The sequence below is a fragment of the Cibotium barometz genome, chromosome 28, assembly GCF_041138505.1.
Source record: "Cibotium barometz isolate CiBa-2024 chromosome 28, ASM4113850v1, whole genome shotgun sequence".
In the NCBI taxonomy this organism is placed as follows: Eukaryota; Viridiplantae; Streptophyta; class Polypodiopsida; order Cyatheales; family Cibotiaceae; genus Cibotium; species Cibotium barometz.
In genome coordinates, this window is record NC_141073.1 from 40696062 (window position 1) to 40720885 (window position 24824).

At 43.4% G+C, this 24824-nt stretch overlaps 1 pseudogene; it reads right to left on the reverse strand.

Annotated features, from left to right (window-relative positions):
* Positions 1-4019: 4019 nt before the first annotated feature.
* Positions 4020-20007, reverse strand: LOC147622823 (uncharacterized; annotated as a pseudogene).
* Between the last annotated feature and the right edge of the window lie 4817 nt (positions 20008-24824).

The window sequence follows — 24824 nt, forward strand, 5'->3', positions numbered from 1 at the left end:
ATCCTCAAATCATTCTTCCTCACCTAGCTAACAAAGCTCCCCCCCCTCAGCCCTTGGTCCAATCCCCCCCCTCCTCATCCAACCCGCCATCCAAAGAGCCTGATATGCCAGTAGGCAGCAGACGAAAGCCAACTGTCAAACCCAAAACCGCTGTGCCTATAATAAAGCCTAACAGGTATTCAGTCCTGGCTGCCATTCCAGAACCAGGGGCTACTGAAGAGGAATAGGACTGCGTGGAAAGTACTCCACTAAACAAGTTAAGACTAGAGAAGGAGGTGGACAACCTTGACGATACAGAAATGGGTACTGTATCCAGCCCAACAAAGGGGAACAGAACTGGTGCACAGCCAGATATACCGAATGACATGGAGATCAGTAAAGAGCTTAAGAGAGGGAGAGCTCAACTTGGAGCCACCCCCCAATCAGCCACCAAGGGAGGATCTAGCAAACCCCCCAACAAAAGATAATGAAAATAACCAGCTTCAATGTAAAAGGCCTAACTGACTTGAACAAAGCGCAACTGGTCAGACAGTGGCTGAAAACCAAAGGCCTCTTGGACATCATTATTCTAGTTGAAATCAAGACTACGGGAGAAGAGCTGACCAGAAGGCTCAACTCTGTCTCTCTCAATCACTTCTGGATTCACACCCTGCATACCCACGGAAGTGGAGGCTTGGCCGTGGGTATTCACCTCGACCTTAGTTCCGAGCTGAAGGGCTTCCACATAGGACACAACAACCAATGGATTGCAATGTATCTCAACAACTTTACTCTCGTGGGAATCTATGCCCACGGACCTCAAAAACAAAGGACTGAAACATGGAATTCCCTCCTCAGCCTGCAGGCCCCCACCCTCATTCTGGGAGACTTCAACATGGTAGAATCCCTTCAAGACAGGTTCCAAGCCAAGGGGCAGGTCCTTTTTGGAAGAGAGAAGCTTGCTTGGGAGAAAGTCAAACGTAAACTCAAGCTGCAAGACCTAGGCCAGGAAGGAATTTTCTCATGGCAGAACTACTCAACAGGGGAGCTCAAAAGGAGAGCCAGGCTGGACAGAGCTTATGCCAGCAACGAAATTGTAGCAAATCATAACAGATGTGAGTGTCAGGTTGACTCTTCGACCTGCATTTCTGATCACTATCCCATTATCACCACTATGGATAATCAGGACACCAGGCACAAAACTGGATGGTTCCACACTGATCCTACCCTTTTTAAATTACCCATGGTCAAGGAAGAGATAGCCCAAATCTGGAAATATTTCTTCTCTCTAAGCCTTCCCCCTGCTAAAGCTTGGAACCTCGCCATCAAGTCCACTCAAAACCTCCTCAAGCAAGTAAGGAAGGAAGTTTCAGCCCACCGGTCCAGTAGGCTCAAGAATCTGCAATCTCAGCTTAGGATACAGGAGCCTTCTCCCAACCCTGAAAATCTAAACCAAATCAGAGCTCAAATCAAAAGGGAGGAGGAAATAGCCCTTCAGCAAGCAAAGCTCTTCACCAGAGACTGGTGGGCAGGTAAAGCTGATAGACCGAGCAAAGAAATGTTCAAGATGCTTAAAGTGAAACAAAGACAAGAACATCTTCCCCTCCTCTGCTTCAAGAATGGTGTCAAGGCCAGCAATCATGATGAGAACAAGCAGCTCCTAACTGAATACTACAGGGACATCTTCCTCGAAACTGGGCCCCCCTCTCAAAGCAAGCTAAAAGCCATGCAGATCATTAAAGAGGTAAGGGAAGCCTCTGTTCCGCCTAATCTTGCTAAAGTGCTGGAGCGGGACATCTCTCAAGAGGAAATAAAAAAGGTAATAGCATCTCTCAAGCCTAACAAAAGCCCAGGGGAAGACGGATTGGCTGCTGAATTCTACCAAACCTTCAGCGAGGTTGTAGTGGACCCCATCCTCCAGGTTTGGCAAGAAGCGATCAAATATGGAGCACTGCCCTCCCAAGCTAATCAAGGTCTTATCAAGCTCATTCACAAAAAAGGCCCCAAGGAGGAAGTTGGAAACTGGAGACCTCTTACAATGCTTAACAGTGTCTACAAGATCATCGCCAAAGCCCTTGCCAACCGTCTGTCCGAGCACATGGATAGCTGGATAAATAAAGAGCAGAAAGGATTCATCAAGGGTAGATATATACTAGATGCCATCATAGCACTTTGGGAAGGCTTTGAATATGCTGAAAAATCTAATCAGGATTTTCTCTTCATGAAGATAGACTTTGAAAAAGCTTATGACAGAATACACTGGGATTTCATCCTCCAATCTCTTAGGGATATGGGTTTGGGACCTCAGTTCACCCACATGGTCAAAACCCTCTTCGGGAATGCCAAAGCCAAGATTATCTACAATGGAGAGCTTTCTGCCCCCTTCCCTCTCCAAAAGAGCATCAGACAAGGCTGCCCTCTAGCCCCCCTCTTATATGCCATAGCCTCAGATGGCCTCAACTGGCTCATCAAGGACAAAATGAAAAAAGGAGAGATAGCTGGAATAAAGCTCCCTAATGGAGATCAGATGTGTACACAGATGTTTGCCAATGATACCAACTGTCTGATAGCCAATGAGGAAGAAAGTATAAAGGCTCTCTGGGAATGCTTACAAGTCTATTGCATGGCCTCAGGCTCCTCGATCAACCATTGCAAAACAGGCATCAAATCTCTCATAGATCCACCACCTAATTGGCTTATGGAAGCAGGATGCAACCTACTCCATGACGGGGAGATTTTCAGGCTGCTAGGAATACCCATGGGCTTCAAGGTCACTCTAAAACAAAGATGGCAGTGGGTCATGGAAAAGATAGACAATAAGCTTCTGAGATGGAAAAGAAGACAGCTCACCTTGGCAGGGAGGATCATGATTCTCCAACACTTCATTCTGCCTTACACCATCTTTTTTATCAGCTGCTGGCGGCCACCAGATTCTGACCTAAACAACTTTACCAAGCTGTGTAGGAACTTTCTCTGGGGCGGTGATCCCTGGAACAAGAGCATACCCAAAGTCAAGTGGGACATATGCACCACCCCTAAAGCAAAGGGAGGACTAGGTATCCAAGACATCAGGATCACTGCCAATAGAATGGCATCTAAATGGATCATAAGAGCTTGTAAAAACCCCTCGGAAGATTGGGCCCAGCTTCTCCTAAAGGATACCCCCAGATTTGTTATCACGGGATTCAATAAATGGAATAGCCTACCCCTCGCAACCATAGTCATATCCAAGTTCTCCATCTCCCCCAAGGGCAGCCAACTAGTGTCCTCAATATGGAAAGCTTGGAACAATGTCAAAATGTTCCTTAACCCAGCCCCAAACCTTCGCATTTCTAATGGTGCTCTGGCCGGGGATTCCTGCTGGTGGTCCAGTCTCCCTTTCCCCCCCCTTCAACCTGAGGAAGCCCAAATAGCGCTTAACCTTCACAAGAGAGGCATAGTAACATGGGCAGATCTCAGAGATCAACAACTAGGAACCTGGCTTTCAAGAGCTGCTTTAGTGGCAAAGTACGACTGCAGGACCCCGGAGCTGGACCTCGTACAAAGCAGAACCTCGAAGTGGGACCTGCAAGAGACCTGGAAGCTGAATTTCCCTTCTACTTTCAACATCTGTGCTTACCAATGGTCAGACAGTAAACCTCTCCTCCCCATCCCTAAGTTTTCAAAATCCCCTCCCATCCACCTACCCCTCAACCGTAGATGGCACCTGCAGTGGGACCGCAAAAAATGGTACAACAGCCTCAGGAACCTCTGGAACCCCCACACTGATCCCAAGAAGTCATGCCTAGCATGGCTCATTGCTTATAGAGCTCTATGGACCCAAAGCAAGGCAGCCAAATTTAATGTGGCCTCTAACCAATGCGCCAGATGTGGTCTCCCAAAAGACGATATTCATATTTTCTTACAGTGTCATCACATTTCACAATCTCTCAAAGAACTGCAAAACACAGCATCTAAATGGGGCACGGAGCTATCATGGAAACAGATATTACTGGGAGAAACCATAGGTTGTTCTGACATGCTATGTGTGAGGAATCAACCTACAGGTAGCATGCACTGATAAGGTTTCTGATTTCTTCTCTGTTTCCCGGTCTTGCGCCCAGGTCTGCATACGCTGCCTGTACTGCTGCCTGACCTGCACATGCTGCCCACACTGCTGCCTGACCTGCTCGTGCTATTCTGGCCACCCTGTAGACAGGGTATTTTGCCCTCATACAGTGCCCCTGGGCTGACCGCATATGGGCGCCAATCTGTACCATACCCAGCTCATGTGATGGTGTCGTACCCACGCATGCTGGCTGCACACGCCTGCAGGGTATGCAAACCTCCACCAGCCGCCTGTACAGTCAGAAAAATCCAGCCAGCAAAAAGCATACAGCCGCCGCCTCCTCTCGCGCCAAGCGCCTACACACAGGCTTTGTGCCAAAATTGAGCACACCAAGTGGAAGTCACGAAATATGATCGTTCCTAAAAAGAAAAAAAAGCTTAATGTGTTAACCTCAAAACCCTCCTTACAACATCCCAAATAGGCCCATGCCTTGCCCTAATACTCAGCCACCTTCTCTTCCCCCTTTTGCCGAATAAAGAACTCTCTGCAGAGACCCTAAATCAGCCCCAAACTCTGCATAAACCACAACACAGAGTTGGCGATTCGGCATCTACAGAAATTGTCCAAAATCCAACAATAGGAGACAAGATAGCCACAGTTTCCATTGCAAAAAGCACACTATTCAGTAGATGCTTAGAATAGCAGCAACGTTCAACAATTCAGATATCAAAGGTCCCCCGCTGTCTATCAGTTTAAGTACTACATGCAGCAGGTACTGGTCTCAAAGATTACCTTACCTAATCAGCTTAGAGGAAAAGCTAGAAATTAAATGTAACAGGAAAGCATCAGACTTCATCAAACATAAATTGGAAACAATCAAGGAAAAAATCAGGTTAGTCATGACCAAAGACAGAACTCTGATTGACATAATCTGCAGGCAACAAAGCTGATCTTCATACAGTTAACAGACATCAACAGGTTCTCTACAAATCCAAAATCGGAACCAACGGATGAATGATTCAGGACTCATTCAATACACAGTACAAATGATAACCAGTCTCCTGCAAGCCGACAGAAACAAGGAAGGACAGGTCCCGGAAAGTGACCTGCAAGACCAACTTGGCAGTACCAGCCCTAACATCGTCCTCAAGGCCCACCACATCAAGAAGGGCAGATACCCGCGAAGGCCCCTTTGCCCCCTGCAAGAATGGTGGAACACATCAGAACAGAGCAGCCGAGTTTCAAGCCAATCATCTCTGCAGCGGGGAGTAGCTGGCACCGTCACCCTCTGCAGGCAATACAAGGCCCATCAACACAGATGACGAGTGAGATAAAAACAAGGGGCCTCAAAAGCCAAAATCAAGGTCCACAAGATGATGCATGGCATCAAACCTGAAGAAGCTGCAAGTAACCAGACCTGATTCGAGCCCTCACAAAAGAGAACACCTTAAGAGATTACCAAGGTCGGAGGAAGGAGGAGTCCACCCTCTCTGAATCGCAACCAAAAGATTGTCTGACAGGTCGAGCCCCTCTTCCGATTCCCAGAATCTGCAGACGGCTCACGTGAAGTGGATCCTGCAGAACAGCTTGGCGACGACGGCAGTGAATCTGCAAACCAGGCTAAAGCACCGCATCCTCCCACAGTTCGGAGTAGAGTGGGCGGAGCCAGCTCAGCCCGTGATGGAAGAGGCTAAGGAGGAAGATGTAGTGCCCATGCTAACCCCACCCGTCGACCAGACTGTTGGAGCCGGCGTCGGGGCAAGGATTGAGCATCAAGAGGAAGGAGGAATAGCGAGAGAAAGCCACTGATGAAAGCTCAGGCTCGGCTCGCCATGCAAAGAGCCCACCCCCCTCACACGCGGCGCACATGCCTTCACGTGCGCCGCGCTTGCCAATTGGCCTTGCATCCTAGGATTCTTTTTGGAATGTCCCTCAAGCGAGTCCACGTGTCAGCCATGCGAATATGGCCCTTGTAAATCCGCCCCTCCCTTTTTCTTAATATAACAGCCCTTTTTTGAAAAAAAAAACATATTCCTTTGGATACTAAACATATTCACTCCATTGGTATTAATTAATTAATCAATCCTTATCAAGCTTCATGCTTTATTAATTAATTATTAATACCTACAAGCCTTTTAGATGGTAAAGTACTCTCCTACATCTTAGCTTCTTTCTTTTATGCTCAATAATTTTTTTCTTTGTCTTCCTTTCTTTCATTCTCATTTTCATAACCTTTCGTTTCTTTTTTCTTTTTGGGATCAATAATAAGTATTATCTATAAACTGAAAAGGACCAAATACACTTTATGAGCAACTAGCTAATAAAAGAGTTGGGGTCCAATCTTAGAGGGCCGTGTGTTTTTGGTTGAGGTTGTGTGTGGAGAAGAACAAGAGCTCTTAGCATCCCTTGCTTTGGAGGGTAGAAGAACGTGCAGTCTTGGCTGCCTACTAACACTGGTATCAAAGCACAAACGTTCCAACGTCGTTCGCATCTTTATCAACTATGGATTAGAAGCCTAACTCGCTTGCGCTCACGAGAAGACCTTTGGGACTTGGACTTGGTATAGCTTGCAACCGCGATATATATATATATGTATATATATACACCAGCAGAGCCACGCGCAGTGCAACACCACGCGCAGTGCCCACGTCGACCAAGTGTGCCAACAATAATGCCCAACACCAGCATCATACATGGGTCTGGTAGAGGACACCCACACATACGACGTCCACTCTTTTCTTTCTATTCATTTGCTCCATGCTATTGCTGACTAGTAGTACCGCACAGCAGTATAGACGGAGCAGCCATCACACATCGCCTATGTCCTTGTGCATCTAAGAAGCATAGCAACAGACTGCTGCCCCGTCTCACAGCGTCGAGCCGCAGGTCGTCGTTGTGCAGCGTGAAGTTCAAAAATTTTCGTATTAAAGAAAAAAAAACAAAATTATGTTCAAGATTATGCTAAGATAGTTGTTACCATGATGGATCAACTTAAAGAAGGAAAGGGAAAGACCTTTGTTTGGAAAGATTCCTAGCAAAGAAGTTTTGAAAAACTTAAGGTAGCTATAGCTACAGCTCCCATTCTCCAAGTTGTCGATCTAAATCAACCCTTTGTGGTAGAGCAAGATTCTAGTAATGATGCAGTAGGAACAATCCTCTTACAAGGGGGGAAACCTATTGCATTTGAAAGTAAAAAGTTGGACAGAGCTCAGCAAATTATTCAACTTATGAAAGGGATTTATATGCTATAATCCATGCCTTAAAGAAGTGGAGGTATTATTTATATGCTGCCAAATTTGAGATAGTCTTTGATCATGAGAGTATCAAATGGCTATCTAGTAAAAAAGAGTTGAAAGGACGCAAAGATTGATGGGAAGATGTTATATGCACATTATGTGTGCATATACTAAGAGGTTAACCCACATTAGGCTTGTGAGCATGGCATGGGAACAAGCTCTAGTGGAGCATGGGTTAGGACTAACCTTAAGGGTTAAGGTTAGGGTCAGGCATCCAAGGGTCACACATGGGAAATGGAGAGTCAAAAGTCGCTTAAGGGCCCTCCTATATAACAGGGGCATGGGGCACACTCAAGGGAGGCTTGTAGGCTTGGGGGCTTGGAGGCTTATGCTATGGTCTCTTGTGTAGAGGTCCATATCTACTCACCTACCATTTCACACTATAGCTACATGCTATTGGATTGGAGTTATACCTCTTGATGGTATGGGACATCAAGGTAGAGGTATGATTTATTTCATTATGTTCCATGTGTGCATCCCTTGGGCTCGGGGGTGGTTGGGTGGATGAGTTTATGCCTGATTTATGCATGTTTATACATAACAATTACCTAGAGAGATCTTAGGGTTTTAACAGCAGAGTTGCTCTAAGAGTTTGACTTTCAACTGAGATATAGAAAAGAACGTTACAATATGGTTGTTGAATCATTGAGTCGCATGGCCATGGTTAACGAGTTGAGTTTTACTCAAATAAAGAGTTATTTTTTGGAATCACTTAAGGCGAAGTGCGTCGATGATCTGCATTCTGGAGTGTCATAGAGAAGAGGGATCCCTTGACTACAAATAAAGATAGCCCCATTCACGAGTTATACACTTTCACTAGCGGTAAGTCTCAAGAGGTGTCTTAAGGAGATATGTCACAAGTGATAAAAGAAATCGTTGGAAGAATTTTTCCATCGATAATGGTTACCTACTTTACAAAGGTAGAGTGTGTATACCTTCGGACTCAAACATTAGGCACTGTATTCTATATGAATGTCATGATAGTCCTATCCTGGAATACGAAAGACATATGTACTAGTTAAGAGACAATTTTATTGGTCTGGCTTAGGTAAGGACGTCTAAGACTATGTCTTAAAATGCCAAAAGTGCTAGGTCAATAAAGCATAATGCCTCCACTAGAGATTCCAAATGGCAAGTGGGAGAGTATCTCAATAGACTTTATAGTTGGATTACCTAAAACAAATAGAGGCCACAATTTGGTTTGGGTGGTTGTGGTGGATAGGTTGACTAAAATGTGTTGGTTTGGGTGGTCGTGGTGGATAGGTTGACTAAAATGTGTTGGTTTATTCCGACAAAAATGACAGTGACTACGCCTCAATTAGCCAGGCTATTCATTGAAAATATTTATCGATTATATAGCTTACATGTTGATATAGTTAGCGATAGAGATACAAAGTGTAATAGTCATTTTTGGCGTGCTGTGTTCAAGAGATTGGACACCATGCTAAGTATGACTATGGCTGATCATCCTCAAAGTGATGGTCAAACCAAGAGAGTCAACCAAGTCTTGGAAGATATGCTATGAGCATATGTAAGAAAAAATCAAACCAATTGGGAAGAATATTTACCCATATTGGAATTTGCTTATAATAGTGCCAAACATTCAACAACGGGATTTAGTCCATTTATATTGATGTATGGTTTTCAACCGCGAGCTCCAGGGGCCGTGGGACTCGAGAAAGAAAAGATACAAAGGTTAAATATTTTCTTCAAGATCTCCACAGGAGATGACGAAAATCATGAAAGATAATGTTAAGAGAGCACAAGACCATTCTTACCAAAAAGCTCTAAAGTTCATCCACTTTTTCATGTTCGTAGACTGAAAAAGAAGTTAGGTGATGACGATAATCTCATCTCAGTCAAGAGATCCTAGTAGAACTTATTGAACCCCCATTATTACCACATGAACCAGAAAAAGTCTTGGATTTCCAGAAAAGAACTTGACACTCTGTACGATAGGAGTGTTAAGTCAAGTGGAAGGATAGACCAGAAGAAGGTTCTACCTGGGAAAAGGAAAGCAAACTCAAAAACAGGCTTCCAAATTTTGTTTAAAATAACGAAAAATCCTCTTAAGGGGGGAGTAATGTCATGAAAACGGAATCAGTGGGACCCTAGAGAGCTTGACCATCTGGACAAGGCACGGGTAGGGTTTAGGGGAGCCAAACTGACCAGCAGGTGCAGACCCAAGAGTGGTCGGACACTAGTGCGAGTGGTCAGGAACATGTGAAGAGAAACTTACTAATAAAAGAGTTGGGGTCCAATCTTAGAGGGCTGTGTGTTTTTGGTTGAGGTTGGATGGAGAAGAACGAGAGCTCTCAGCATCCCTTGCTTTGGGGTAGAAGAACTTGCAGTCTTGGTTGCCTAACACCCTACATTTCACATTTAACTTCACTGAAGAGTTTACACAATAAAGCCCATCTCTCCTCCTCCAACAAGAAACTGGAGTGCTCCTAGGAATTCTGATAGCCAAGCATGATACAAGCTTCCATCATTGCTTCAGTAGTGCAGACTCTTGGGGATTGTTTTTCCAGATTTCCCCCTTTCTTTGACCATATCTTGGGTATTTAAGCATACTGGGGGGATTGGATTCTATACAAATTGTCATTCAATGATGAATATGTAGGGTTATTATTTAACATTATCAAATCCTGTGTTCTATGGGGAATCTGGTGCACTAGGAATGCCACTATTTTTCAGAAGGTCTCACTTGTTGGTTTAGAGGCTTTCAATGTAATGCATGAATGTGTCTGCATGTGTTGGTTTGTGAGAAATGTGAACAACATGAGATGTGTTGAGCTAGATTATTTTTTACTAAATCTGCAGAGGAACATCACTTGATTTATACCCTGGTCAGGATGTGGCTTCAAACATACTGGGAGGGGACTCCTAACTATTAGCTTACTGGTCTACAGGTGAGATGTTATGAAGGTTGGAAAAGCAAATTACCAAGATTTGGACCTATAACCAATAGGTGGTATCTCAAGGAAAAACAAGTTAATCATACATTTGTTGCTTTTATAGAGAACCCAGACCCACAATGAAGATATGGTCAACCTTTCTTTTCTCTATGCTCAACAACTTGTTAACGATTCTTGGTCTTTATTTTATGAAACCATTATTGTATTACTTTCATGACCTATGTTCTATTGCTTGCACTAAGCGTTCTTAAGTGAAAATTATTAACATCAAGTAACAATGGTTTCTTTCATGACCTATGTTCTACAAGGTGTTATTAAGTGAAAACAATTGACATCAAGTAGACTATTTTTTCATCATGGCAATGGAAGAATCCATCGATATAACCACGTCACCTTTGAACATCAAGGGCTTAACAATATCTCAAGAAAAAATAGTGTGAGCGATTAGAGATAATGTTGGAAAAGATATCCTTTATATGCGTCCTTTATGTGCCAAGACATCGAGAGAAATTTGTTATTGGTTGGCCATAGTTGATCGTGACTTGAAGGTTATCTTCAATATGGAAAGTACAATCATACAAATATCAATGGTAATGTGGTTGGGAAAGGAACCCAGCACAACAACTTGTATAAGTTGTTGGCTTTTATAGCTCGAGCTGATGTCGAGACAAGAAAGCTATGACATGAAAGATTTGGGAACTTGAGCTTTGTAGTCTTAAAATAGATGCAAAGGTATGGGATTTTGGCACATCTACCAACGTTTTCAGAGAGATGTCTGATGTGTGTGAAAGGTTTAGAGAGATGTCGGATATGTGTGAAGCCTGGATGATTGGCAAGCATCGGCATACATTTCCACCAAGAAAGTAAGAATCGTGCAAAGGCTTCTACTTGTATAGATAGATCTCTATGGTAAAATACCAACCACTACATTGGGTGGTTCTTCCCACTTCTTGTTAATGATCGATGACTTTAGTAGAAAGATGTGGGTGTATTTTCCCTGGGGGATTCACAAACCATATCTTATGGTATCACGTGAGTATAAGGGAGGGGGATTTTTGGAAGGGGGGGGCTTAAGTGTATAAGTTAGGGGGATTTATGGTGGCATGGGGAGGGGGGGGGATAAGGGTGTAGGGGAGAATGAAAGTAGGGATTTATGGTGGCATGGGGAGGGGGGGATAAGGGTGTAGGGGAGAATGAAAGTAGGGGTTTCATTTCTTCTTGTAGTTTACAATATGTGATCTAGTGGTTTAGTTTGAAAACTTGATTAGTTTACTACTCTTTCAAGCTAACCACACATAGAACAATTTTTGGAGAGTACATGTAGGTCTTTGTGCTTCTAACACTTATATCCATGTTACTTACATGGGCTAAAACTTGTCACGTGTATAACATCAATATATCTGCTATTTGATTTTTAAACCTTAAATAGGGGGTACTTGAATTTCATAATTGGGACTCATATGCTTAGAAAGGGGTATAGTTTATTTTTTAGAGAAACTTAAATAGGATATTTTTATGAGTTTCATGCACGCAAGTGACATCCCCTTGCTATGGAAAGTGAATTTCTTGGGGTATTTTCTTTACTTTTTTTAGAAAAGTAAAATATGGCATAGCTTGGTAAAGAATGGGACAGGAAAGAGGTTGAAGAAGTTTTAAACAGATCGAGGAGGATAATTCACGTGAAGTGAGTTTAATGCCTACCTACAAGGAGCATGAGATCAAGTGAGTTAAATGCCTACTACAAGGAGCACAAGATTAAGAGAGATTTGGCACTTGCCAATATTCCACAACAGAATGTTATTAACAAAGCACAAGAATCACACAATTATGAAGAGGCATGGAGTATACTCAAAGGCAAAGGATTTTTGGACCAAGACATCTAACACTACAATGCATATCCTTAACATGAGTTACACAAAGGTAGTGAAGGACTTAACACCTCAAGAAGCTTATTCAAGTAAGAGTCAATATGACCTTGATGGCAGAGATTATGAAAGTACAAGATCTAGCCTACTTGGAGGAAGCATTAGCAGATCTAAACTAGAGGGGGGCCATGGAGACTCAATTTTGAGAGACCACACTTGGGATCTTATGGCCCATCCTGCAAAATGGAAGGTTATCGGCACCAATTGGATTGCTAAATATAAGTCTAATGGTACATTGGATAAGTACAAGGCAAGGCTTGTGGCGAAGGGTTTTGCACAGGTCAAAGGGTTTGACCATCAAGAGACATTTGCCCCCATAGGTAGATTGATCACTATTCATGGGAAGTGGTCAGTATTGAAAATGGATGTGAAGTCAACGTGTCCGAAGATCCAGCGTCATCAACATCGAAGATGGTTTCCGGTTCGTATGTACCTTTGAGTACTTATGTGCCTAGCACTACCTGGGTCTCTTCTTCTGCGGCACAAGTTCAACATATGGTACGAGCAACTACCCTCAATCCCTAGAGTAATGTGAACCCAAATAGAGGAGGGTTTAGGAGTAGCATACGCTCCCAGACTAGTGGTAAACAAGGAGGTAACACTGTTTTCTCTACTGGTTCACCTTCTAATCATGCTCTTAATGTGTTTTGGAATATTACACAACCACAAGCACAAAACCCTCCCTACCGACCCATGTTTCTTCTGGCATGCAACCATTCCCGGCCGCACCTCCATAGGGACCTGTGTATGGGTTATACCCAACACGAGGATCTCTCTTCGGCACTATGCCTACCGACACTGTGTCGCCACCCAACATTCCGAGGTGTTAGGTAGTTTACCAATCCATCTTAAGAAATACACCAGTACTAACTTATGTGCCTATTCAAGGATTTGTGCCTCAGCCAGGTATTCCACTTACGCCGAGTGCCCAACCTTATATCCCTTCTTATGGAGTACCCTCGCCAGGTCCTACACTTATGCCGGGTATTATTGGTTATTTTGGAGTTCTACCTAACCCTCTACACTTTGGATATGGGTACCAACCATCTTGGACTCCAACATCTTCTTCCCTTCATGTTTCTATGCCCCACTATGTAAAGCCACAGAAAACAAAGGTAACAACCCCAACACCAACACCTCAAATCACCAAAACAACCAAGGTGGCAACAGTGCCCCAAATTGGTGGTTAAGAGGGGTTAATACTCCAGCACCTACTCTGTAGGGTCCCCCACTAGGGAACTAGCACAACAAGGCACTGGTACAAATTGGCCTACATCTTCTTAGTGGCATATCACTGGTCAAGCCGCTCAAGGTCCACCCCCAGTTAGTATTCTTTGCCACCCTGGAAGGGATGTTTGATTGGCCTTCTCTTCCACCACATCATCCCGGCCCCTCAGCCAATGTTGCTCAAGCCACTCCAGACACTCTTCGAAAAGGAAGAAGAAACATCGGGCTAGACAAGGCAGTAAGCATATGGAAGCTTCTTCCCTCATTCAGATCTATCAATTACTTGATGATCCATCTATGCCAGTCATCGAAGCCCACCCAAGTCTTCCTTGTTGCCATCTGGTCAATTGGATAGTTGAGAGTGGAGCTACACACCATATGGCATGCAATGCTAAAACTTTCGTCTATTAGCGTCCTGCTAAGGGTGAAGTTTGATGTGGCAACAACACCCTGATCCCCATCAAATCTGTTGGCACTGTTTTATTTGACACCACCACAGGCCCCAACCAAGCAACCTTGGACAGTGTTTATCTTGTTCCTAACTGGAGCCTTAACTTAACTTCCATATCCCAACTAACCCAACTCGATTGTGGAGTTTACTTTAACAAGCGAGTTGCTGAGGTGATTGATGAGACTATTGGTCTCGTTAATGCCCGAGGTCAAGCACAGAAGGATGGCTTATACCAAATGTCTACCTTTCTATTTGAGCCATCTTCCAAGGTTTCTAAGTTTGGTTCATGCCTATGTGACCAGATCTCCTTTGGACACTCAAAATGACTACGGCACTATCGCTATTGTCACGTGCCCTACGGAACACTCTATGAGTTGTCTAGAGACAAGTTGGTTTGAAGGCCCATACCCTGGCTCAAACTAACCAAGGATGTCAAGCCATGTCAAACGGGTAAGCAACATCGTACACCTTTCCCACAACATGCTACTCATCGTGCTTAGGGTATCCTCAAGTTGATTCACTTCAACTTGAGTGGGAACTTCCCAACCCCCTTGTTGAATGGGTCACTCTACTAGATGCTAACTGTAGATGCTTATTTGAGGTACATGTGGGTGTATTTTGTGAAGCATAAATCAGATGCCTTCCAATAATTTACCCACGTGGGTTTGATTAGTCACTAACCAAATGGGCATCTCGATTGGGATTTCTTGCAACAATGATAATGGTGGTGAGTTTATCTCCCATCAATTTTCTAAGTTCTTACAAGAGCAGGGCATTCAACACCAACTCACCTCCACCAACTTCCCCTCACAAAATGGAGTGGTCAAGCACAAGAACCGTACCGTTATGGATATTTCACGCTCCATGCTATATGCGACTGAGCTGTCTAGACACCTTTAGTCAGAATCGGCCAACACTACGGTGTACCTTATGAACTGATTCCCTATCGTTGTCGTTGTCCCTCACAAGGACTCCATTTAAGACATTTTATGGTGAGAAACCGACTTCTTCCCATGTCCCTATCTTTGGGTGTCGTGCTTACACCCACACTCCGAATGACACGAGGGGGGGAAAGCTTGAGCCAAGGAGTGAGTTGCTCATTTTTGTAGGCTACTCTTCTTAATCAAAGGGTTACAAAGTTTTTGATCCAAGATCGAACAAAGTCTTCGTTTTTCAAGACATTGTCTTTGATGAGAGGGACTTACTTCGCCTTTTGCTGCCCATACCACCCGAACAAGAATCATCGACTGTGTGCCACTTGAACCCAATCTCCTGTCAACTATTACTCCACCACTTGAGGATCCTTCCTCCTCCTGATAGCCACCCCTTTACCCTACTAGTAGCGCGCCAAACCATGCGGGACTCAAGCATGCTTCTTAGCAATACCCCCTTGGACGGTCCTCGTCGGTCCACCAGGCTCAATTCTCATGCCTCATTTGCCTCTGTTTTTTTAGCTGACTATGTGGCACATGATGAGCCAACATCATGGAAAGAGGAAAGCAAACAACCTGCCTAGAAACAAGCTATGGAACAAGAACTCGAAAGCATTGACCGTAATGGCACATGGTCCCTTGTGGATCGCCCTTGTCCAAGAAGGTCGTTGGAACCAAATGGATTTTTTGCACCAAATTTAAAGCTAATGGGACCTTTGGACATGTATAAAGCATGGCTTGTAGTGCAAGTCTTTCACCAAAAAGAAGGCATTGACTTGGACGAGACCTTCACACCTCCAGCTCTAATGACGACCATCCATCTCTTACTTAATCTAGCCGCACACCACAAATGGCAAGTCTACCAGATGGATGCCAAGAGTGCCTTCCTAAATGGAATTCTCGAGGAGGAAGTCTATGTTGACCAACCTCCAAGCTTCTCGCTCTGGGTATGAGGACAAATTCTTCCACCCTACATAAAGCTCTTTATGGGCTTAAGCAAGCCCCTCGTGTTGTATGGTATCATCGTATTGACAAATTTCTTCACATCCAAGTTTTTCAACCATCTCACTGTGATCCCAATATCTATATCCATGCAGATCAGGGGATGGTTTGCTACCTAGTGTTTTATGTTGATGATCTAATCATCTCTGGTTCAAATAAAGACAAAGTGGTTGATATCATGGCACAGCTGAGAAGAACGTTTGAGATGACTGATCTCGGTCTTCTCTTGTATATCCTTGGCATGGAGGTGGTCCAACATTCTAATGGTATCTTTGTGTCACAACAAAAGTACTGTCTTCAACTAATCGCCTCCTATTTTCCTTATGGTGCTATCCTTGTGGCCACCCCATTGGATCCAACCATCAAACTTACAAAGGAAGAGGACTCTTCACCACATGAAGAGCGAGCCTACCAACAAGTGGTTGGGAAACTTATATAGCTCACTAACTCTAGACGTTATACATATACATATACATATACATATACATATACATACACATATACAATTATGTGCATGTACATACATAGTACATACACATATAATAGTACATACCTATGTTTTGCATACATAATGCATGCATGCATGCATTATATATGTATATATATATGCATGGATGTATGTCATATGTAGCACATATGTCATATTATATATATATCTATATATAATACATATACATATACATATAAATATACATATACATACACATATACAATGTGCATGTACATACATAGTACATACACACATAGTAGTACATACATATATACATGCATACATGCATTGTATATGTATACATAATGTATGTACATACATAGTACATACACACATAGTAGTACATACATATGTTATGCATACATAATGCATGCATGCATGCATTGTATATTAATACATATATGTATGTATGTACGACATTGTGTATGTATGTATCTCATCCGGCATCTTCTCTCATCCGGTATCCTGTACTGTGTTCCATTCCGGTTCATATAAATATTTCGGCTCCTTCCGGATCCGCATTTCAGACCGTATTTTCCTTCAAAATAAAGACTAGAAGCAAACGGTGGCGTACTACTATTACGCCACAGACATGTTAGTAACTGACTCAAAATATATTATTTTACTAAGAGGCAAAATATACACAACCAAAAATTAAGTCTTTATGCCAAAATTTCGTATATACATGTCTATATCAAAAAGGGTCCTTACAGTATGTATGTCATATGTATGTATGTATATACATGCATGTATGTATGCATGCACATTGTATGCATGCATGCATGTATGTATGTATGTATGTATGTATGTATGTATGTAAGCAATCCCGACAAACGGGAACGGGGATGGACAAAAAATGGCAATTAAAAAACTTTTTTAATAATAACCATTTTCAAGCTACTTGGTACATGGTACTTGGTGCACGATACTGTCGTCTTCTACCATGTATGACGAGGTATTGTCCGGGAAGGGAGTCCCTTTTCGACTTAAGATCCAAGATAAATTGGATATTTCTACTTTCATTGTCTATAATAGCGAATGCATGCAACAATTCGTTGATGAGTACGAGGAGGAACTTGCAAGCAAACGAGTTGGTAGACGTAAAAAGAGGAGATCCAGACGTCAAACCAATGTAAATAACGACGGGGAAGTACCTACTTTCATGGATTGGTTATACAGCCGTATGCAACGTGCGGTTAGTGATCATGAGCCAATCTCTACGGAACAAAGAGAGTTTATGATCGGGTGTGAAAAACAGGTAACTTGTTTGGTTTTGAAAACTCTGAACTAAACAAATGAATCTCAAATTTTTTTTAATAATTTATGGTTTGGTGTAGGCTCGAATGTATACCAACATGTGGTCTTATATGGACAACATCTTCGGATAAAATCTATTGATGACGACTTACGTCTAACTCAGGATTCTTGCGTTGCTGCCTCTTTTAAGCAATTATCACGTGCAAGTTCAAGAGACACAAATCTTATCGACAGTGAACTTGGTTACGTGGGAACCATAGTCGGCATTTATGAAGTATCATATCGTATCTTGAGGCAGGTAAATGAGATCTCTCTTCATGCAACAATAACATGTAGATTTCTTAAAGCTATACATAATTCTAAATTTTTGATTCGTGTATTTTGAAAGGTTCCGTGCCGGGTATAAAGGCAATAATGCCACAATGAAAAGAGAACCATCCGGATTTTGGTCCGTCGACTCCTCGAAGTTATTGCGTGCAACAAAAGAGCCTTACATTCTGCCAACTCATGTTGAACAAGCATTCTTTTACAAGAATACAGATGCTCATCCATGGTGGCAAGTTGTGCATGTCCAACCTAGAGGTTGACACTTGTTTGATAGCGTTGACTCTGAGACAGCGGATCAGGATGATTTGATTACATCCTCGAATCTAGACACATCGACGTCAGAGAGGTGTAGAATTCTTCTATCCGTCGATCATGATGACATTGTAGGTGATGAGAACGACAACGATCCAGACTCTAACACAACAGACACCGAAGAGGAGGAAAAAATGGATGTCGAGCCTACGGAGGAAATGAACGTGAACACAAATTTAACGATCGAGGAGTTCAAAGAAGTCAACAAGGATAATGAAGATGAAATTTTATTGACGGTTTATCTCAGAGATGACGATTAGGACCATTAGTCTTACGTATCAACTCACGGATCAGCCTATGTTCGGTAAGATTTAATCTCAAAATCATTCATTGTGAAGTCTTGTTTTTTATTTTTTTATAAACTTACTAACAAGGGTGGGTGGTGGGGAGTCTCGTGAAGATAGCCTCATATGGCTAGTGTCGGGGTTCGATTCCCTTCAGACTCTTTTTTCTTGCTCTAGCTATGTACAAGGTAATTTTAGCTCCAAGTTCAATGAAAGAAAGTTCGTATTGGGATTCGATTCCCCTCCTCTACCAAGGCTTCTATCTCGCGTTTCAACCCTAGTATCAGCATCTCAACCTTCAGTACCCGCAATCAAGCAAGGTTCCCTGGATCGACTTGGCCTAGAAGTAGACCATCGAAGCCACCTTGGATCGACTTGGCCTAGAAGTAGACCATCGAAGCCAGCAGTCTTCTAGCATTTCATGGCAGTAGTTCCAGCAGCACCCTCAGTGACTACCCGCAGTACCCTTAACCGCAACACACCCCATGCTGCCCATTGGTATCAGAGCTCTCTGGTGGTAACTTTTTGGTCTCATAGGTCATTTTGGCCTTTTGAAGACGTAAATATAGCATTTCATTTTGTTTCATTTCTCTCTCTCTCTACTTACCGTGCATTGTCGCGTCGATGACTCAGGAGTTTACACATTTGTTTCAGCAACCACTTCCGACTCCATCCTGCCCCAAACTTCGTCTCCAGTGTGTTGATGACATATTTCTTGTCGTCCTCGAGGTGATCGCTGCATTGCAAAATAAAGTCAGTTAGTAATTCAAATAAAAAATTGTAATTCATATTCTTTATGCTAAATAATACTTACTGCCATGGTATATGAACTCGCTGTAGATATGACATGCAAAGATCTCTCATCTGTCGTCTGAAGGCGATGCCGGCTCCGACCTGAAGGATACCCCCGTCAGGTGTGATGTCGCATGTGACACCCAAAGTCCCAGTGCACGTGCGCATTGGCACTGGTGGGGGCACTGGTGGTGTGGTACTCTGCCGGCCGCCGCCGCTTACTCCTACACGTGCAATACAAAGATACGATATATTGAGATGTGAGTTCGTAAAAAATACTTGATATTTAATCTGTAATCGCCATAAAAGATATACCTGCGGGAGGAACGACCACTACCCTGTGAATCAGGAATCACCTGAGTACTAGGAGGTACATCAGGAGTAAGCCGCTGACTCTCGTGATGTGATGTAACTGGGATAGGAGTCCTAAGCAAACAAAGACATCAAACGGATATATATATTAAGAATTCTATATGTAAAAAATGGATGACATTACTATTTTATCAATCAAGAAGCTTACCGATGCGCAGTAGTATGTGCATGCCAAGACATCTCCACTCCTGCATGTGGTTGGGAGGATGTACCCTCTCCAGGTTGTACGGGCATACTGAATCTCCTAAGAATCTCAATCGCGCCGTCTAAACCTGCATCATCCATCTCCACATAATCTGTCATGGCCTCTGACAGTGTATCTCCAAAAAGTCCAGTGCCTCGTAAAGCAAAGACTTGATGATCGCCAACTTCACTTTACGACCGTGGTCACTCATCGTATCTATATATTTAAAACAACTATATGTCAGACTAGAGATACATTGTTAGAGAAGAGCTCAATACATTGTTAGAGAGGAGCTCAATACATTGTTGGAGAGGAGCTCAATCGGGCCAAGGCTCATATTGGCAGCTGACCATAAGAGAGCGAAGGGCTAAAAGATTACCCACATCTTTTTCCAGCAACATGTTCTCTATTATTGATGTTAGATATGGTGATTCAAAAGCTGTTGACCCAGGTGATGGCCTATTGGATACCTCTCCTGAATGCCAGGTGTACGGGAAGGGCATGGAGACAAGGAGTTGCATGCTGAATAAACCACATGTGGGACAAACACCGATGGAAAAGACCACTCTCGCAAGAGTTGCAACCAGCAAGAGGACTTCATCGTTTTGATGGGGAGTGTGGTGCAGGAGAAACCACATGCAGGAGAAAATATGGAGAGAAATTGGCTGGCCAGGAACCACACTCATGAGAAATTGGCTGGCCAGGAACCACACTCATGAGAGTGAACCGGCTGGGGTCTACTCCGGAAGAGGACAAGACAGAACAAGAGGTCAAGGGAATACCTGGGCCTCAATACGGGGCACGCAGGGGGGCACAACCTAGGGACACAGAGGGAATTTCCCTACAGAAAACAAACGCCCACAGATAAAGGAGAATGGGGAAGGCTAGACAATGGAGTTCTCATGGACGGATCATGGGTGTAGAATAGATCCTGGCTGGAAAGGAACTCGAAACCCGAGCCAGGAGATACATGATAACCTGCCAAGAGATGACTCTCATGAAAAGATGAGATACAAAACCTCCAAAAACAAGAGGATGCAACCACCAGAGGAATGGAGGATGGAGAAGGATGCATGGAAGAGTTTGTTCGTGCATACAGCTTTGGCAGGGGGTTGAAAAGAGTTGAAGACGAATTTGACCATTTCCATTGGATGATGCACCAAGAAGGAGACAAGGAAGATAGTAGCGATGAAGAGGAAACTTTATAGGAAGCCATGGAGGAGGCCAAACTGGCACTTGAGAAATTGCATGTGCAGATGGATAACTTATGGGAAGCATTCATGGAGGATGATCAAGAGTGGAAACGATTGGAGGAGCAAAACCATTCACGTCATCAAGCATGGGAGAATGAAAACCTATGGTTAAGTGAAGCACATGACCGAAAATGCATCATGGCAGTAGCAAATTCGGAAAGAAACTTCACAGTCGGTACGTTGGAAGAGAGATGGCAGGGACTCATGGACAAGTATGAGAACATCACACAGGGGCCAAACAACGATGAAAACGACAAGGAGACGGAAGATGAGGGGAAAACCAATGAAAAGAAGCATGAACATGTCTATGAAGCGGACGAAGAGGACAATGTGAAGGGTGCAAGGTGGTATGTTGAACCAGATGGGGATTGGGATGGAGACCTCCCCATTCTCATCATGGAGGAAGTAACACTTAAGCCGAAGGAAGGTATGGGATAGGAGAAAATATGGAGGAGAAATTGGCTGCCAGGAACCACACTCATGAGAGTGAATCACCGGTTGGGGTCTACTCCGAAAGAGGACAAGACCGAATAGGAGGTCAAGGGAATACCTGGGCCTCAATACAGGGCACGCAGGGGGGCACAACTTGGGGACACAGAGGGAACTTCCCTACAGAAAACAAACGTCCACAGATAAAGGAGAATGGGGACGGCCAGACAATGGAGTTCTCATGGACGGATTGTGGGTGTAGAATAGATCCTGGCTAGAAAGGAACTCAAAACCTGAGCCAGGAGATACATGATAACCTACCAGGAGACGATCCTCATGAACAGATGAGATACAAAACCTCCACCGAAAACAAGAGGATGCAACCACCAGAGGAATGGAGGATGGAGAAGGATGCATGGAAGAGTTTGTTCGTGCATACAGTTTTGCATGAACATGTCTATGAAGCGGGCGAAGAGGACAATGTGAAGGGTGCAAGGTGGTATGTTGAACCAGATGGGGATTGGGATGGAGAAAGAAAGCCAATTCAAAACGGCCTAACAGGGCAGCAACACCCCGCGTGACAGGGAGATCATTGGACGGGATAAAGGATAAGTCCCGTAAACTAGTGATAATGGAGTACAGAGAGGCTAGATTCACCATAAATCGACATCAACATTCATATAGTGCTTTTGTGGAGTATTGGAGCATGCAGGTCATGCAATGGAACGTGGGAATCATAGGTGAAGCAAGGGGAGCTTGTCACACAGGCACCTGAACATCACACACAGGGATATGATACACAAGCCATCAATGACCATTAGGAACTCAATGGAGTCTTCTTGGGCCCTTTTATTTGGCAGTTTAAGGGAGTCAAACCTTTTCTCTTAAGAAGAAACGTTTTCTAATTAGAAGCTTCAAAACGGCTACTTTATTTGAATTTGAATTTTGGGGGGAAAATGGAATTTAAAATCTAGCGGATAAAACCATATCATGTAACATATCTATGGAAAGCTCTTGATGCGTAGATCACGGATCTGTAATCTCCGCTCAAATCGGAGCTTGTATGTAGAAGTTATGGAGGTCCGAAAATTGTAAAATTGCCCCCTCCCCTTTTTGGGGAAAAAAGTGCACCCTTTGACCACTCTTACACCTCTCTTACAAACCATTGGTTTTTGCTTACATGGCGGGCTCCTATTTGTCAAAAAGTTAAACGTTTCCATAACCTCATGGCAAATTAAAGGGCCCAAAAAGACTCCATTGAGTTCCTAATGACAAACAGGCGGTCAGATTCTCAGGTATGTTACGCGGCATATAGCATTGAAACACACGAATATGCCACCCACAACACAACTAAGCTTGGGTGCCATCAAGTTTGGCATTCTAGAATGTTGCATTGGATCGTCTCAAACAATGGCATGATTAACGTAGAGGACGAGCACAATCAACAAGAACATTGGAATACTTGTGTATGTTTCATTTTTGGTGAGTATGGGGATTTCATGGAACTCAACACAGTCCCCACTACACCCATGCAATGGTTACTAACGTGGGAGCATCAAATTGATCAAAGCAGTCAGTCATTTTACCCATGGACGGTACCAGCTCATGTAAACCCAATAGAAAACCCAACACAGAGAGATACAGGTCAGGTCGCATGCGGAATCATGCAGTTAAAAACAAGCTCACTAGAGGCTATGGAATGCACAGGAAAATACAGGCTATGGTTGATTGCCTGGATCAATACATACATACACCGGCAAACCACAACAGCATACTATCAGCCCCCACTTAACATTGAATATTACAAATGGGGAGCCACCTGCATGGGATATCCAACAAGTAGCCACACACAAGATATATAGGAGACATAAGCCCGGAGGACATGCTTACATATGTCGCACAATTGTATGTACATAAAGAGACCAAAGGAGTGCCGGACATGTGCAATAACACTCAGATAGGAGAATATTTAGATTTCAAGACGGTTACAAAAGGCATAAAAAATTAGCCAACGGTAAAGCACTCGACACGCTCCATTTTAATTCGGAGATGCTTAAATGGACAGGTAACCGGACACGGCAATGGATATGTGGGCTTCTTAATAAAGCCATCACACAAGCGCTGCCCATAGATTGGCAAAAAAATTAGATCAAAGCACTATTCAAGAAAGGAGATGCGAATCAGCCCACTAACTATCGCACTATCATGGTGGGGTCTTGTATGTCAAAACTCTTGGGGAGCATTTTGGAACAAACCATAAGCTCATGGGCAGAAACAAATGGCAAACGGGCCAAGGGGCAAGCGGGCTTTAGACCCAAGCACAACACCATTGATCATCTCATCTCGCTCAGAGTTCTAATGGAAGAGAGCTGGCTGAAAGGGAAAAATCTGCATTGTTGTTTTGTAGATTTCACAAAAGCATTTGATACAATTCCAAGAGCCGGCCTATGGCAAAGAATGGAACATATTGGGGTTCCCATGCATCTTCAAGTTGTGGTGGCACAACTATATCAACAAGTTAGATGCCAATTAAAAACACACACAGGTTTCTCCAGAGAATTTTCAAGCAACATGGGAGTAAAACAGGGGTGCCCACTGTCCCCCACACTCTTTGGATTATGCATAGACCAACTAGAGGACTACATGCCTCCAACATTCAAAGAAGATAGGGAAGGGCCAGCCATCGGAATGCTCACACTCTTACTACTCATATATGCAGATGACGTGGTTCTTTTTGCACATGACATAATAGCTTTGCAAAGATTGGTAGATGCGATTCATGCTTTCTGTGAAGCCACCGGTCTTTCCGTGAATGTGGACAAGACAAAGTTCATAATAGTGAGTACTCATAAGAAGGAAAATCAGCCTATGCTCAAATATCGAGGATAGCAAATTGAACAAGTGAACAGTTTCAAGTACTTGGGGATAGATATCCCATCTAACTATGCTTGGAGACAATGTGCACAAAACAGAATTGATGCCGAGCATGCCAAGTACTATCAATTTGAAAACATGTGTGCGCAAAAAACTATCAGATGCTGGGAGATAAAGGCCATCATTTTTGACACATGTATAGTGCAAACCCTTTTATATGGGGTGGAAGTTTGGGGTGCTAGCATTTCAACCCACACATGGAATGAGATGGAAAAGATACAAAAGAAGTTTCTATGTAGACAATTGGGCGTCAAGAAAACTACACCATACTCAGTGTTGCTCTTGGAAACTGGAAATATGCCTCTAGAGATAAAGGCTTTGAAAAGGATGTTTACATACATCATGAAACTCAAATTGATGCCCATCACTCGCATCCCCCGCATGGCATGGGAAACTGGGTGTGCACCACAAA